This window comes from Paramisgurnus dabryanus, chromosome 10 (genome assembly GCF_030506205.2).
Source record: "Paramisgurnus dabryanus chromosome 10, PD_genome_1.1, whole genome shotgun sequence".
NCBI classification, from domain to species: domain Eukaryota; kingdom Metazoa; phylum Chordata; class Actinopteri; order Cypriniformes; family Cobitidae; genus Paramisgurnus; species Paramisgurnus dabryanus.
The window spans coordinates 27,141,994-27,158,955 of record NC_133346.1 but is presented as its reverse complement, the minus strand read 5'-3'; the positions used below and the strand labels follow the sequence as shown (position 1 = coordinate 27,158,955).

The 16,962-nt window shown below is 36.6% G+C and overlaps 1 long non-coding RNA gene across 1 annotated transcript; it reads left to right on the top strand.

Moving 5' to 3' along the window:
- Positions 1-1,418: 1,418 nt before the first annotated feature.
- Positions 1,419-2,147, top strand: LOC135718502 (uncharacterized). The gene is made up of 3 exons (XR_010520858.1): positions 1,419-1,646; positions 1,749-1,814; positions 2,061-2,147. It is a non-coding gene; the product is annotated as an uncharacterized lncRNA (long non-coding RNA).
- Positions 2,148-16,962: the final 14,815 nt, after the last annotated feature.

Genomic DNA, 16,962 nt, shown 5'->3' with positions numbered 1-16,962 from the left:
AGGGTTAGCAGGACAGATGAACCCAAATGCAGACGGTGTCGGGGAAAAACAGAAAACACTTTATTTCTTACACTAACAAAACAAAGACCCACAAGGGGGTACACAACATGAAGACATGAAACTGACAGATAACACTAAGACTTGACTCGATAGCACGACTCGAACGAACACGAAACACGATGTCACAACACAATGATCCTGCACAGAACTAAAGATACACTGACATTAAATAGAAGAAAGCAAACAAGATAACGAGCGGGAACAGGTGATGGGAGAAAACCAATGATTACTAATAAGCAGGAGAACGAGGGGGCGGGGTCACAGGACAAGACACCGGAGGCACATGCCAAACACAAAAACAAGGCATGAACCTCCACACAATGCCAGGGACTGCCAGAACTCTGCCACCATGACAAAATACAAATATAACAAGACTTCAAGGCAGAGTCCTGACACCAGCGTTAATGCACAACCTCTTAAATTGTGGTACATTGAATTTGTGTACTGATGGACCTGCATCGTCTGTTAAAGCCAACTTTTTCTTCATAAAGTTTAAGGTCCTGCCATCTTTTTTCACCTTTTCCACCTATTTGGGGGTCGAGGATATTACAACATCATTTGTTATTTCGGTCCAGATGGCATTCATGTTTGACGGTGTGGAATTCCGTCCATGTATAATATTTAAATTCGATGCCTACTCATAAACAAGCAGATCATATCGCTAAATCTTTTTTTCACCCTTTTGACCGGACCGATAGAGAGAGAAAGAGGCCCATTCAATTGTTTAAAGGGCGCAATGTACAATGTAGTGGGCGGAGACAGGCGCAGACTACACAAACACCTGAAACCTACGTAAATATGAAGCAAGGTGCGGTCTCAATAAAAGTGCTTTCTGCATCTTCTTCAAGGTGAAAATAACGTTGCGCTCGCAAATGTAAGTACATCTGACCCTCAGTGTCTTAAATGACCCTGCAGAAAATCAAATAGGCCTCATGGTCCTAAATGCATAACACTCTCATCTAGTATACCATTCTAAACTGTTTGAACATTTGAATTGAATTCCATTTCTCAACAAGCATCACAGTATTTTGGCATGCTCTCCACCAGTGTTTGACATTGATATTGGGTGATTTTATGCCATTCCTAGTGCAAATATTCAACCAGCTCAGCATTGTTTGATGGCTTGTGACCATACATTTACTCTTAAAAAGAAAATGCAGGTCTCAATATTTTCCTGAGCTCTAGGGTAATTATTCTGAGAGTTAATGTGGAGATCCATTTTCTGCAACTATGCTCTTATGAGACATGATCACATTGCCTGTATCTGTGAACTCTTTTTGTAATGTCCACCTATGAAAAATGTTGTTATTATGTAATGGGTAGAACATTATATGACACTCTTATTTTGTTATAAGGTCCTTTAGAATCTGACACTGTGGTGCTCACCCTTACCCCATGTGTGGAGAAAAATGAATCTGACACTGTGGTGCTCACCCTTAACCCATGTGTTGAGGAAAATGAAACTGTGTGTGAGGATTCTGCTGGACCAGATGCTGCAGTGACAGAATCCACAATGGATGTTGCTGAGTGTGAAGACATGGCACAAACAACATTCAGTGGTGATTTGGTTCAGCACGCAGAGCATGGTAGGCATTCATTCACATTGGGTTTAGGCCCACTTTAGAACCATGAAAAATAAATGTAGAAAATAACCTATAAATACTGTTGTCCATCATAACTTGTTGCAGTCAAGGACACCAAAAACACAGAAGTTGTCCCAAAAAAGAAAGGGAGAAAAAGTTGTCAAAAGACACGTAAGTATTTGGAACGTCTTGGCCCTTTGCTGTGCTTGTCTTGCAAAAAAAGCGAGACAGAGATCAGAGATCAAGGTATTCCTAGTGTTATAATTGCCTGTACATGTAAAAGTGAGGTATCTGTATAAAATCTTGTTTCCTTTTCCTTATCATCTTATTGATATACTGCATTCTGAAGTGATCAAAAAATGTTGATTACAAAACATCAATGCTTCCGTAATGCTTATGTCAGTTGTGATCTTATAGGTCTGCCATGCGAGGAATGTGCAGAGCGGACATCGTCCGGAAACTTTCTTTATTCAAAGATCCTAAAAAAAAGAGGGGATCTGGTAAGTTATTGATTCTTCTATTTCATAAAGATTTTTTTTGTGGGGGTGGTATTTTTTTATGACAGTATGTTCTTTTTTAAATAAAATCCCCAAATCTGGAAGCTCAATCTGCTTTTGGTTCATAAAATATACATTTTGCATAAGAAATGTCAGTAATACATTTAAAGTGATGGTTCGGAGTTAGTTAACCCTAGATTTTTTTGCAACTTGACATCGTTCCAAACAACCCCTCATCAGCTTATATCCTTATATGTTAAAACATTGGTCGAGAAAGCGCTATCAGCTGATGGACTAAATGCATGCGCTAATGGATCCAAACATGCCCTGTACATTACCCCACTAATAATTCCCAGAATCGTACCAAACTTCGACAGTAGTACAAATAGTTTTTGTATTTATAAAATGAGGCATAGCAAAGTTGGTACTATCTTATCTTATTTTGGGGTGTTTTTTTGAGATATCTTCATATACACGTCTAAATTGTAAGTAGACAAAGCATAAGTTTATAACCATGCCTTTGTTTACCAGAAATGTGTTCATTAAATGTGCCTTGAAATATAAATGCGACTTATAAACCAAAGCAAGTTATACAGTATATGTTTTTCCCTTGCAACAATGTGTTTTTTGCTGAGTGCAACTTAAACTTTTGTGTGACATATAGTCCGGAAAATATGGTAGTCTCTATGTTCAGCTCTAGGGATTGGTACTAGCAACTTTGGGAATGTGGTCTGTTTCTACACTGTAAAGATAAAGCCTGCTGAGTTTCTGTTCTATGTCTTTAATTGCACTCACCTGATGAGCCAGGTCTAAATATGTACCAGACCAGACAGTAGTAATGAAATATTGTGGAACTGGGCTGCGTTCCCCGAAACCCTATTAGCTCTACGTCGTTCTTAAGTTGTACCTTAAGTTGTACCTTATCGTTAATACGTGTTTCCCGAAACGTTCTTAGTTACGTATCCCTTCTGTAAGTCATTCGTTCGGAAGGTTGGTCTGGAGCACTCTTAGCTATACCTTATACCACTTGACACCGCTAGGGACAATCACTGTGATAAAAGCTTGCAGTCTATAAAACTAAATATTTGTAAAAAAAAAAGTTGCAATACACTCCATGTTCAATTAGGCAAATATTGTTATATTTAAAGAATAAAACATTCACACAATTAGACATCATTACACTGATGGTTGTTAGATTTTTTTATTTTGTTTCCCAAAGGAACATCAGCTTCAAACTATAAAATGCTACAGACTTAAAAAACGATGTAAAAAATATTTTGGGTGGAGCAGTTGGTAAAAATATGGCAGTTATACAGCGAATCTCACTATTTCATTAGTGCATTTCATATCCGTTAAATCTTTAGTCTACCGGCTAGTATTTTAGCTGCAAATAAATAAATCAGGTAAAAATCGAATACCACGGGAGCACATTCATCAAGAAATCATAATTATTGATTTTTGATTTCGACTTTGCGTCAAAGTTTTTTTTTATGTTTTATAACTTTGAGGCAACTGCATTCAAAAGAAACTGCTCCACCTGATTACTGCTTGTATAGTGGTAAGGTCAACAAATTTTCCACATTAAAACTAATCAAAGCATAAATCTAAAGCAATCATAATATATATTCATATATTATATGATACTGTATAGATTTGTATACGTTATATTTGAGGTAGACAGACAGGCTCCAGACATGCGTCCATATGCTTTATCCAGAGGTGTAAAGAGTAGCTTAAAGCCATACTTGAGTAAAAGTACAAATTCCTTACTGTAAAAATTACTCCACTACAAGTTACAAGTCACCAATTTAAATACGACTTGAGTAAAAGTATTAAAGTAACCCAATTTAAAAGTACTCAAGTATTTTTACTCGTACTGAATGTTGGCTCAAAGATGCACTAGTATTCAACACAAAGAGACATTGTAGGTCTGGGCAGTGAAAACTAAGAAAGTTTATTTATGAGGTTTTATTTCCTAATATAGAAAAGAAATCAAACACCTCAAAATTTTGACCTGGCAGAACAAACACAGATTAAACATAGTCACAGTCTTTTGACTAAAATTTAATTAAGTTTTAGTCATATTTTTGTCATCTGAATTGATTTAGTTTTAGTCTAATTTTATTCAACTAAATGCCATGAGATTTTAGTCTAGAAATCTACATTAAATTTAATTTAAACCCATTTAATTTTAGTCTAGTGTCATTGTGTACTTGAATGTGCCATGCTGAAAAATATATAGCCTAACTTTGTGATATAAATATATGGTAACACTTTACAATAAGGTTCATTAGTTAACATTAGTTAGCTACATTAGTTAACATGAACTAATAATGAACTGCACTTATACAACATTTATTCATCATTGTTAATGTTAATTTCAACAATTACTAATACTTTATTAAAATCTTGTTAACATTAGTTAATGCACTCTGAACTAACATGAACAAACAATTAAAGCTTACATTTTTATTAACTAACATTAACAAAGATGAATTAATAATGTAACAAATGTATTGCTCATGGTTTGTTGAAGTTGGTTAATACATTAACTACTGTTAACTAATGAACCTTATTGTAAAGTGTTACCAAATATTCTTATATAGACCTATCCTAAAAAAGATATAATTTTAATATTTAAAAAATTCCAGTAAACTAAAATTACACTAACACAAATATGATAATGCATATTAAAAACGTGAAGTTGTTCATTTGAAAGATTAATTGTAAACACATGTAGTACGTAACACCACTCTCTCACAAGTGCACTACATTTCTTCCGTCATGCATCCCTCTTTACAGTAAATACATTACAGCATACTTGATTTAATGTGAGGACAGTGAAATTGTACACTTATTATCAATCTTATAATGTACTCAAGTTACTCAGGCAATCAGTACAGGACATCGCTGGTTTATTTTGGCTTATATAGTAAGTTATATCAAGTTATGAAACTTACCAGCTCATGTTAGCTGATAAAGTAGCATCAGAGTATATAACCGTGCTTGCCTTTGAGTTGCGGGATGACTCTCCTGCAATCGCGCATCACTTTTGTTTTGATTGTAGCATCACATGTTTAACAAAGGGTCCCTTGATTGAAGCAAATGTGATATGCATCCATATGTTTGCTCTTTATCTCTTCTCTCAGACCAGACGCGAACTTTTCTCTACAGTTTATGACATACGCAGCACGCAGATGTCCCGCTACGGTGGCTCAACGCAAGCCATTCAGCGTTTGACATCAAAGTACCGCGAGACCAGACTTCTCCATATGCATTTGATTCGCTCTCGCAGTACTTTGATTTCATACGATTGCTCTGCGCAGCGCCAAATGTGGGTGCGTGTAACCTCGCGACCACAGATTCTATCCATCATCACCCTCTGACACTTTCGTCTCGTTTTTATTTGACGAATAAACAATGTAGCGAGTAACGTTAAGTGTCATTTCAAATGTAGTGGAGTAAAGAGTACAAATACCCGATCAAAAATGTAATTGAGTAGAGAGTAAAAGTTGCCTATATTTTTGATACTCAGTACAAGTACAAAGTAGCCCAAAAAATACTTAAGTACAGTAACGAAGTACATTTACTCAAGTACTTTACACCTCTGGCTTTATCCGCATTGTAACCGCGCTGCTTGGCATCCAGTTTCCAAGCACAATAAACGCGTGAACTAATGAACAACAACAGTTTGTTTTTATATATTTTAAGTGTAATGCACAGCCAAGCCAGGTGACTTGCATGACCCACTTTATTCCCCTGTGCAACGCACTTATTGAGAACCCTTGATATAAATTACCCTTTAAAGTGAAGGCATAGCGGATGCATTGGAGCAGTTTATGCATTATATGTTTGGAAATTAAGTTACAGGTTTTGCACGGGTTTGTTATAAAATAAAATATATAAGGTTGAATTTAATTGTTTGCCATTTGAAATATTTTTACAAGATATTCCTAATAAATTTAACTTGAACTATTTCTAAAATGTTTCTTTAATAAATAACAGCAAAACCTATACATAAAGTGAATAATTGATTGTCGAGCAATCGATATCAACCTATTCAGCACCATCGCCATGGACAGCACCTGGCAACATCGTACGTAAGAAAGTATACCTTAAGAATCCCGCTAAGGTACAGTTCAGGAAACACGCCTAGAAAAGGTATTCCTGTAGTTAAGGTTAAACTTAAGAGTCTTCGTAGCACGCTAAGAGACAACGTTATCGGGAAACGCAGCCCTGGTTTTTTGGTCCAGAATTGGTGATGAGGGTCATTTTGATGATGTTGGTAAATGGTAGGTAGGAGGGAGATGCATTAATCCATAAAAATGCATTGTTATGTTGATTAAATGTAATACACAGGCACAAATAGAACATATTTTGGGCGAGACCAACGACGGAATGTTAACAAAGGCTTAAACTGAAGACTTAACTTTATACTGAATCCACTAGCAGCAGCAAAGAAGGCATGTAACGTGACACATGATGTCACAATGACAGGAAACAATGATGGACAAGTGAATTATTAAACAGGGGGTACTACTAATAGGGGAATAGAAACCTGGTGTGGAGGAGACAAACAAGACAATCTATTGCACAGTTGATTTAATGCAACAAGTCTAATGTAAATGTTGAATGATTAAAAAAACATATGCATCTTTTTCAGGTATTTATTCAATGGTGTCCGTGTGCGACCTGGTATGTATGAATTTTACGCAACATTACAACACACTCTATGTCCTGGAACAGTGATTTTCAAAACTCTCCAAGGAGACCCCTGATCACCACACAGTTTTGTTCTAGCCCTGAACAAGCTCTCCAAGTAGATTCAGGGTGCTACTGTAGCTCTGGAATACACCTAATACAGGGGTGGGGCAACCTGTTCCATGGAGGGCCTTAGTGTATGCTGGTTTTTGGTCTTTCCCTTCAATTAGAGCATAATTAGGACCTAGACTGCCAGGTGAGGGGAGATCCTAACCAATTAGTGAGCTTCTCCATCAGTCTGGTACAAGGGAAAAGAGAAAACCTGCATACACTTGGCCTTCCTAGGACCGGTTTGACACCCCTGGTCTAATATATTGCATGGCTGGGGGTTTCTTCAAGAGGTTTTGAGAACCATTGGTTTTGATGTTTTCAAGACCAGTTTTTGGTTGCTCTGTATAGTTTTAACCCAAGGCTACAGTAAAGTGTACAAATTCACTTATTAGTGAATGAAATCAGTAGGTAATGAGTAGGTAGAAAGTGTAGTTTTTAGTTTAGTGTCTTGTCTTGCCATATTATTGGCACACATTTAAACATGTATGATCAGTACTGTGGATCACCCACATGTGGTGCAGAACTTTAAGTCGCTGTTTGGCAGCACAACCTCATCAATATGGCCAGTGTTTTTGAATCCTGCTCAGCTCATTACAATTACGCCAGGTGGGTCTGCTTGGGGTGGCATTAATTGGTACAACACTGCCCAGGCTAGACAAGTAGACAGACACAATCAGGCTGTCAGTCTTGTGGGATTTCTTATTTGCAAGTCTGCCACCTGTAAATCCATAATGGTTGTATACTGTTGAATATGTAGAACCTCGGATAACCCCTAGATTTTAAAGCAGAACTTGGTAACAATTTTAAGTTAATAAAACTGTCTAGAAATCATTTGGATGGTTCAACAACCTGTTCTGGGCTTCCCGAAACCTTCTTAACGCTACGTCGTTCTTAAGTTACACCTTAAGCTGTACCTTATCATTAATACGTGTTTCCCGAAATGTTCTTAGTCAAGTATACCTTCTGTAAGTCATACTTTCGTAAGGTTGGTCTGAACCACTCTTAGCTTTACCTTATCACTGTTGCAGGTCTATATGAATATAATTCTGAAGTTTTAATACACCCAGACAGTGTTCAGTTAGGCTAATTCAAGTGTTTTTTCATGCAAATAATAAAATTGTCATTACACTGATTGTTGTTAGAATTTTAATTATATTATTGTATATAATACAATTTTATAAATTTATTTTAATTAACGAGCACTTTTAAATGCCAGTGAAAGCATAGGCTACTGTCAGTTAAGTCCTATTCGGACAATAATATTGTTTCTCATGGTCATGGGCTTGTACAGTAAGTCGGTTATTTTAGTGCCGTCCAATCCATAATCAGTGTTTTTTTCTCACCCAACCCGCGTAAAAATCCCTGGGCAAATTAGTACCTACTGTTTTTTGCCAAACAGGTCGTACGATAATTTAATTGCCGTCTGAATCCACATCTCAGAGTTTACAAGAAGAGATTCAAATTCTACTGTTTAAATCCTTTTTGATCACTGCCGAGCACCATACGTATGATGTACACTTTTATTACTGAAATGCTGTAAAGTATTTAAAAGAACAATATTTCATCACAGCTCCATCTCAGCGAACAAAAATAGGAAAGAGAAGAAACCACATAAATAATTGAAATTGTTATTATGGCAGCAATATATGATACAATTTTAAAATATGTCGGCAAGGCTATTATAGGCTTTTATAGTTTGGGTTATTTTGTATAATATCCCATGAGTCCTAATAAATGCATCTATTATAATTTTTAACTATTTATGAAGTGCCTTTTTTTATAAAGAACACCGCTTTCTCACATAAACAGCCCCTGCACAAGAGAATAATTGATTCTCGAGCCATCGATATCAACAGATTCAGCAGCATCAATATGGACAGCACCAGGTACCGTCGCACATAAGAAGGTATATCTTAAGCAGCTTCCTAAGGTATAGATCGGGGAACACACCTACAAATGGTATACCTTCAGTTAAGTTATACCTTAAGAGTCTTCGTAGCACGCTAAGAGACAACGTTATCGGAAAACTTAGCCCAGATCTACCGAGCTTCTGCTTTAAAACTTTGGAATCACCAGGAAATGTGTGTGTTTCTTTGAGAAAATTATACCTTCATTCACCAAGGTGACATTAAATTATTAAAAATATGTATTGTTTACCAGTGCCTATGTTGCAAATGTCTATCACTGTTGGAAATGACAGATTTATAATTAATTATTTAAATACAACAAAAAAGACTTGTGTCCTAATAAGTGTTTTAGCTCATCCGTAAATAATTAGGTTTTTACTAACATTTCTGATCAATTTAACAACACCTTGGTGAAGGAAGGAATAGATTTTTATCAAAACACTTGAACATTCCTGGGTCATTACACATTTCTGAATGGTGGTGTAGAGACGTCTGGGTTGAACAAGCATTTGCACCCAAGTGAGGTTCCTGATGAGACAAAGCTTAGAGAGGAATTGTACTTGAGAATTGTGTGGGAATACAAACAGAGGGAACAATGATCATTATTAAAGACAAAACTATGTAACGATATGAATCTAACCATATCTTTTATAGGTGAAACATTATGCCTGTTAACTTGGACAGCTATTAGAACAAGACTTACATGACATAATATACATTTTCTTATTATTGCAGTCCTATATATAGTAAAAAAATCTCTATGTCAATTATATTACTGAAATATGGACACTCGGTCATGTGCATATGAAGCTGTGCATGCTGAATGGTAATACAGTATTTTCTCTTTCGTTACATAAACAGAAGCCCCTACTGTACTTAGGTTAAATAGGAGAGTGAATAAGACAGATTAAAACAGTTGCTGAATTTTCTCATATGATTTCTTACTCTCTTTTGAAACAGTGGGACCAAATGGAAGAACAGTTGGGAGCCTTTGTCCTGCCTTTGAGATGTTGGAGTTAGCACCAGTTTGGAATTTGCCATTGTAATTTTAATCAGTCTAAATAAAAAAGAATATAATTCATTTGTTCATTTTCCATTTTTTTAAAAGAGCGTAATATGGTTTATTTTACTGGACATTTACTCTGTATAGCCATCAGTGATGGGAATAACGGCGTTATAAGTAATTGGCGTTAGTAACTGCGTTATTTTTTTCAGTAACGAGTAATCAAATAAATTACTGTTTCCCCCGTTATAACGCCGTTATCGTTACTGACATTAAAATGCTGCGCGTTACTAAAATTGATCTTACTGTAGTGATTTTCAGCCGCGTATGCTCACTCTCTCAGCCAAACACTGTTTTTCTCTTGTGTGTTGTGAGAAACATAACGGATGATGATTGGCTTAATTTCCATCGGTAGCCAACCAGAGGCAGAGTTCACAAAAAGGCCCGCCCACACGCGCAGTCAAAGTCCGAGGAGCGAGCAGCAGTGTTAAAAAGTCTGAGCAACTTGGTCACTTTGTCGCTAGATTTAGCAACTTTCTATCACTTTAGCGACTTTATAGGACAAATCTAGCTATCTTTTCTGGCGTGGTTGGAGACTTTTGTAGACTGACACGAAAATACGCGTCGTTTTCTCTTCTCAACGAGCAGCGGTGCTGCTGCTGACTGTGCCCCATCTCAAAGCACTGACATGCAGCCCGGTCATCGCGCATCAATCACTCCGAAAACACCGGCGACAGGTTGATGCCAAGTACAACAAGCTCAAAGGTAGCGGTCGCAAACACGAAGTATAAAGCACTACTTTTCCATTGTTGAGGTGAAAGGCAAGAATGTTTGTGTAATGTGCAACTTATGCCCATGAAGAAAAAGTCTCTCCACGTCTGTGGCAAGTAATTCTGATGTAATAAAGCACCTCACATCGTCACATGCTGCCACAAAATTAGTGATTTCTCTTTAGTATCCATTTTAGTCATTTAACATTTAATTTTGTAAGGGGAATTCAAGTTATTTGAAATATAATTTTTTTTAAGTAACGCAGTAATTACTTTTCCTGGTAATTAATTACTTTTATAATAATGTAACGCAGTTACTAACTCAGTTACTATTTGTGAGAAGTAATTAGTAACTATAACTAATTACTTTTTTAAAGTTACGTTCCCAACACTGATAGCCATTAATAAATATATCTTTGTGCATAAGTGTTGAGGTCATAATATAAGTATCAAAAGAACAAAGGCCTGTATACTGCTTTATTGGACAATGTTTTGACTTAAGTCAAATCTAAATGTCTACCAAAAGGTCAGATTTGGAAGCATTATTATGTGTACTTTTTAATTTATTTGTAGAATCAAATCACCTGGGGTTTTCAATGATGTAATTGGTCAAACACATTACATAATGTTTCCCTATTTCTTTAAATTGCAGTCTAGATTTTGAGTAATATAATGCAGTTTTAAAATGGGTTTACTTTAGTCATGTATTTATTTCGGACAATCTGTATCTGCACAACATTCTAGTAGTGACAAAAGTGCACAGTGGTTGCAGACACAGCACGGGGCGCTGTTTGTCGGAGGGCTGTCTGGACTATTGTAATCAACAAACGAAGAAGAGTAAGTGCCCACACAATAATAACTCATTGACACACACGTTAGTTGGATCCAATGACAGGTTGGATCAGGGATGCATGTGTGCCCCGCAAATTCACGTCCTAAATACTGTATATTAGCTGATGAAAAATGACATAAATTGTATCATGAAATATAAAGGTTTGACTCTAGTCATGTCGTCCCATGATGAATAATAGGCCTAATCATATTTTTAGGCTTAACCAATACATTATATATTTGGATGCAATTATATACTAAAGTTGCAGAACGTAATCAAACGTTGCATATAGGTCCCATGAATAGATCTAAAAGAATAGCCTATTCAAAATCTCACAACTAACATGAAATGAAACATATTCTTTATTATCACTTTACAAACAGGGAATTAACAGTTTTTCTCCATATTGTCTAATACAGTTTTGGGTTTACATCCAAGCTGTTGAATGAAAATGCAAGTAGTTAGCCTAAAATTCAATGCTATTTGCAACACGTACGTCAAGGGGGGAATGCACGCGATTCCACAACTGCATTACTACGCGTTGCCATGATATCTATTCTTGTCGGAGTTTTGAAAATATTTTAAAGAGAGAAAGAGAGACTGACTGATGAGTACAGAGTAACAAGATGGGCGTGGCTTTTAAAAGTGCCTTATGTCTGTGGTGCTTTGAAGCTGCCAAATTTGAGGGACCTAAAGAAGAAAAGAGGAAAAAAAACAGAATTGAACATTTCACACCCAGTATTCTCTTAATCTGTGTTGCCAGAATGGGCTAGATTGAATGTGATATTCGTTTTATACAGTGAAAGTTGTTAATTACAATTTATAACAAAATTTGACAAACAGTTAATAAATGCAAGTATAGGGAATTTATATATATATATAAATTCCCCATTTATTTTAATATAAAAAATTCCCAAACAAAGCCACAGCAGAACTTAAAATAAATAAATAAATAAATTTATAATGTTGGATAATAGTTGTGAGCTAATGTAACGTCAGCCTATAATAGGTTACTTAAACTTGAATAACGCAAGCTGCACATTTGGTGCAGAAAGCTATATTTTTATAATTTCTTCTATCATTTATCATCATAAGAAATGGCCACCTTACAAATCTAAAGTTTCTAAACACAACTTATTGTCCTGACTCAACAGTTTTTAATCATCCCTCCGATACGTTATCCTATGACAAGAGAACGCTAAAGCGGCTTACTTGCAACCGCTGAATGATCACGTGCGTTGTTAAACTCACCGCTGAAAACGCTAAACCTTTGCGGGGACTTTGATATCAGATTGCGAGGGGTTTTAAACATCAAAAACCAGTTGGAGGGCCAGATAAAAACTATCTGGGTGCCGCAATGTGACTCCCCCTGGCACAGATAATATTTTTTAGCCCGATGAGGATAAAGGGAGTAAATCATTAAAACAAAATGAACAGCATTAGCTGCTACGTGTGAAAAGAAACCTGCTTTGGATGTATTATGTTGTGGACAAACGTAATAGCAATGCAATAAATTGGCTATATTAGGTTAAGGACCAACGTAATAGCATTGCTTATATTAGGTTAAGGACCAACGTAATAGCACTGCTTATATGTTGGCATGTAACGTAATTGCGATTTGCAAAATAGTTTCCTCAGAACGTATTTCATGTGATACAGGGTTGCATTATAAATAGGCGTGCCAATAAAAACAATTATTTCTTAACTAATTAAATTAAGATAATACATTCTAAATAAGATGGTTATTTGGGAATAACGAAATTAAGGTTCCGTGGGATTTGCTTCGGCACTTTCTTTACATTAATGCCAACATTAGTCTATATCCTCTGTCTAAATTATGTATTTAGTTATACATTAAAACAACTTTACTCACCAAGATTAGACTACATTTTTGTTGAGGAAATTATTAAATTCACTGTAAATGGTTTCAGCGTGGTCCTGCGCTTACTGATAGGGCATCCAGCAGCATTGACCGCTCATTTACTGTGCAAAGGCGGAGCACGAGCCCGTGTAAAATGTTAGAAATGAAGCCCGAATCCGACCGAACCCATCGGGTTCGGGCAAAGATCTTCAGCTCTAAAATAGCCGTTATTTTCTCTGGTAAATTAAATTTAAAATGAATCTCGTCTCGTCGTTTGTTCATTTACATCTGAATTTGTTGACACACGCCATATGTGCCACCAGAGCGGACCAAAAACTTTTTCTTCTTTGTTTTGTGTGTGGGTTGCAACCATAAAATGACCTAAACCTTAATCGCAAATCATTATTTATTTGGCAAATAACGTTTCCATCAGCGTTTATCGCATAAGCCATATATCGATCAAGATAAAATCCGATGAGATCGAACGTATTTCTTTTGAGTCGATATTCATGAAATTCAATCGAATTTTACTGTTTCCATAAGGCATTTTTCATTCGATATCACTTAATTCGGATAAAAACATGTGGATGGAAACATGGCTAATGACCTGGCGGTCCGCCAGCGGTTTTTGGGTGGCACGAAGTCAGCGGCTTGACGCGGTCGGACCACCGTTGGGGCACCTTCGGCAAACCGACCAATGTAAAAAAGCTGTCGGTCTGCCGGAGTTTCTTGGGTGGCAAGCCACCAGCTTGCCGCTGCTGGACCACCGTTGGTACACCAGTGGCAAGCCGCTAGGTTTCTGAAACTAAGAATTATAATAATCTTTAGAAAATACATGAAAAACAATATTAGACTGCATACAGGGCTTATTTAAACGAAATACATACATATTTTTTTAATATTTCAGTTTAAAATAATTTTAAGGATAGAATAAAAAATGACAGAAATTAAGCGCACTATAAGTGTTTAATACAATATGCAGGCGTGGTAATTTGGACATATATGAATTAAGACAACAAAACAAGTTTGTGATTTCATTATCATTTGAGGAGATTTTAAATTGTTGTAGTGATTATGTCAATGTGTGACTTTGCCATGACGCGTGAGCTTTGCGCGCTGAACACGTGCCCTTTTTAAAACACTAGGCTTGTTCGACTTCATGCGGCGTTGCAAGAACCAACAGCTGGATGACGTCAAAGTACCGCAACAAACGATTCGAGAAATCAGACGAAGTGTAATTTCGTCTCGCTCTTGCGGCACTTTAAAGTCATCCACCTGTAAGTTCTAGCGGGGCCGCAGGAAGTGGAACAGCCCACTTTCTCAAGCACGGATTACCATGAGGCGGGACAAACAACGAAGCTCTTCTCTCACGGGTTTCTTTACTGTTTTCAGTAAAAATGAAACTAGTAGATTACTTATTGTAGCTGGACCTAGAGCTGAGGTCAGCTCACTCAATACAGAGGCGAATTTCCCAATCGGAAGTCTGCAGCCTCCATAGGTCGCATTTGTAGGCTGCATACGACATGAAGACCGTCTTATTTCAGAATATTAGCATTTTACAAGTTCACTATTATTCTTACTTAATCGTATATTGTTGTAACACGCTTATGACTTGCGAATGTAATACTCAGTTAACTTAAATACACCAGGCGTTTAATGACGGATGCAGCTTGCATATGCGACCTAAGGAGGCTGCCTTCTAATTTAGAAACAGCATACACACTCTCCTCATTCACGGATTTACTCACTGGTTTTTTGTTATGTCCATCACATTTTGTCCTTTCTCGTTTCTTGTCACAGCGAACCCAAACTTTTTCCACACTTCAGATTTAAAATTCGCGTTTATTTTGCTTCCGCCTTTGTCACCCCACTTGTGGAGAGGCATCAGAGTGGCACACATGGGATTATGGGAATTGTAGTTCCCGCGTCACTTGGCCGGGATTTTTTTTCGAACTTGGGTACCCCTTTTATGTCAGTGACCCCATATTCCTTTTATGGACACTTCCCCTGGAAAAGCACACCCACTCGTCAATCAGAGTGAGAGCGAACAAGGATGTTTATTAGCACTTAACCAATTTATGAAAAAACTGAAGCTAAAATGTTTTTAAACTCTTTTTAGCTAAATTTAAACCCTGTGTATGTTTTGAAAAACATACTGAATCTGATCTCTAACAAAATTCCTTCACAAAAATGCAATTATTTCAGATTTTTTTTAGAGTTTATAAGCAAAGAAAAAATATAGATAGGATGAAACGTTTTTTTTTCCGTTTTGTTTGTTTATTGTTTGTTTGAAAGCAGAGTGTCTGTACTTTCATTTGATATATTTTTAGAAGAACATTTTCCCGGAAGGCATTTTGTGAATCTTTTGTGAAAATGTGTACAGTATCAGCATTGTACATCAGTTTAAATTTCAATGACCCACACATCTAATAAAAATGCCCGTCAAAGCATATTTAATGTCAAGAAAGACAAAATATTGAATGCTTTCTTATTTGCGAGTCACTTGGGATGAATGCACCTATTAAATGGATGAATGTAAATGTCTAGTGTCAAGGCATAATTGCATATTTATGATGTTTCTTGTACAAAATTACGTAAGGATGTTAGCCATGCAGCTTGCTTTGAATCAAAATTTATTTTACATGATTAGTTTGAAAGCTCATTAGGTTTTGGCTCATATGGATTTAGCTGAGAGAAATTAACCCACTGTAGCATATAAGATATTGGATGCTGTATGTGCATGCACTCACTTTTGTATGACCAGTGCATACACGAATCAGACGTTAATTTCAATTACGGCTAATTGGAATGTGGACACAGAGAAAATGATTTTGTACTATAAGAATAAGATTTTCAATTTGGTTGCTCACTCTCATGGAAAGGTAGTTTGGTAATTGAGGATCTTCTCATATTATGATGGACAGGTCTGTGCTAAAAAATCTATTTGCATAATGTTTAGTTGGCTCCAAAATCTCAAAATTGTGCTGTAGGTTATTTTTTAAGTTCTTTCGTTTACATTTTACGCATCTGCTCAGAAAGACAGAAAATTTACTCATGAATTATGTTTTTGAAATTCAGTGAGTTATAGTTTGATATGCTTGTTCTGTTTTGACAGGGCAGGTTGGAGGGCTTTACGTGTACCTACTGTCAGGGTTGTATACAGACAAGAGAGACAAGATATCAATAAAAGGTAAGTATAATAATAATTGAGCACATATATCAACAGGTAAATATCCAGTAGTGAAGACAGGTGACACACACACACACACACACACACATTCTGGTTTCCATGTTTTGTGGGGACATTCCATAGACGTAATGCATTTTATACTGTACAAACTGTATATTCTATTCCCCTTACCTGCCCCATTCCCTAACCCCAACCATCACAAAAACCTTTCTTGTACCTTAGATTTTCAATAAACATCATCTTGTTTGATTTATAAGCTTGTTTCCTCATGGGGACATCAAAATGTCCCCACAAGGTCACAAAAACACTGGTATTCCTATCTTTGTGGGGACAATTGGTCCCCACAACGTGATAATTACCAGGTACACACACACACACACACACACACACACACACACACACACACACACACACACACACTTCTTGACAGTCACGTAAAGAACAACG